Genomic DNA, 521 nt, shown 5'->3' with positions numbered 1-521 from the left:
CGGCGGTGGGACCAGCTGTATCCAGAGCCTGAACCTGCCGGCCCAGCAGAAGCCAGAGGGCAGATGTTTCTAGCTCTGGACGGCCTGACCCCGTCCCCTGTCTCTGAACAGGAGAGGTGCACGGCTTTAGGAAGACAGATACATTTCTCTGTTACCTAACGAAACCTCGAAGCCTCTTGCCCAGCTGCTCAGGATGAAGAGGGTGTAAAACAGGCCTCTCCAGCGCAGAGGGTCCCTGTGCCGGGTGGTGGAGGGCTCTCCTCAGCCCCTCTGCGGAGACCTGGCATGTGGTGGTCTGTTCCTCTGTTGCTCGCTTGCCTCACCTCTCCCACGGGATGGGTGACGCTTCCCAGTAAGGTAGGGAGGATTCATCAGTGGATTTTGTACAGTGCTTTGAAGATAGCAAGGGCTGAGGTGAAAAAGGAGATGATGCTTAAAATGGAAATTTCCCCATTTCTGTCACTATATTTTTTCTCCTTTTAAAAGGTACATTCAAATGTACCATCAAAGGCAACACCAGG

Source organism: Buceros rhinoceros, unplaced genomic scaffold (genome assembly GCF_000710305.1).
Source record: "Buceros rhinoceros silvestris isolate BGI_N320 unplaced genomic scaffold, ASM71030v1 scaffold43419, whole genome shotgun sequence".
Taxonomy (NCBI): Eukaryota; Metazoa; Chordata; class Aves; order Bucerotiformes; family Bucerotidae; genus Buceros; species Buceros rhinoceros.
This window is presented reverse-complemented; position numbering follows the sequence as displayed.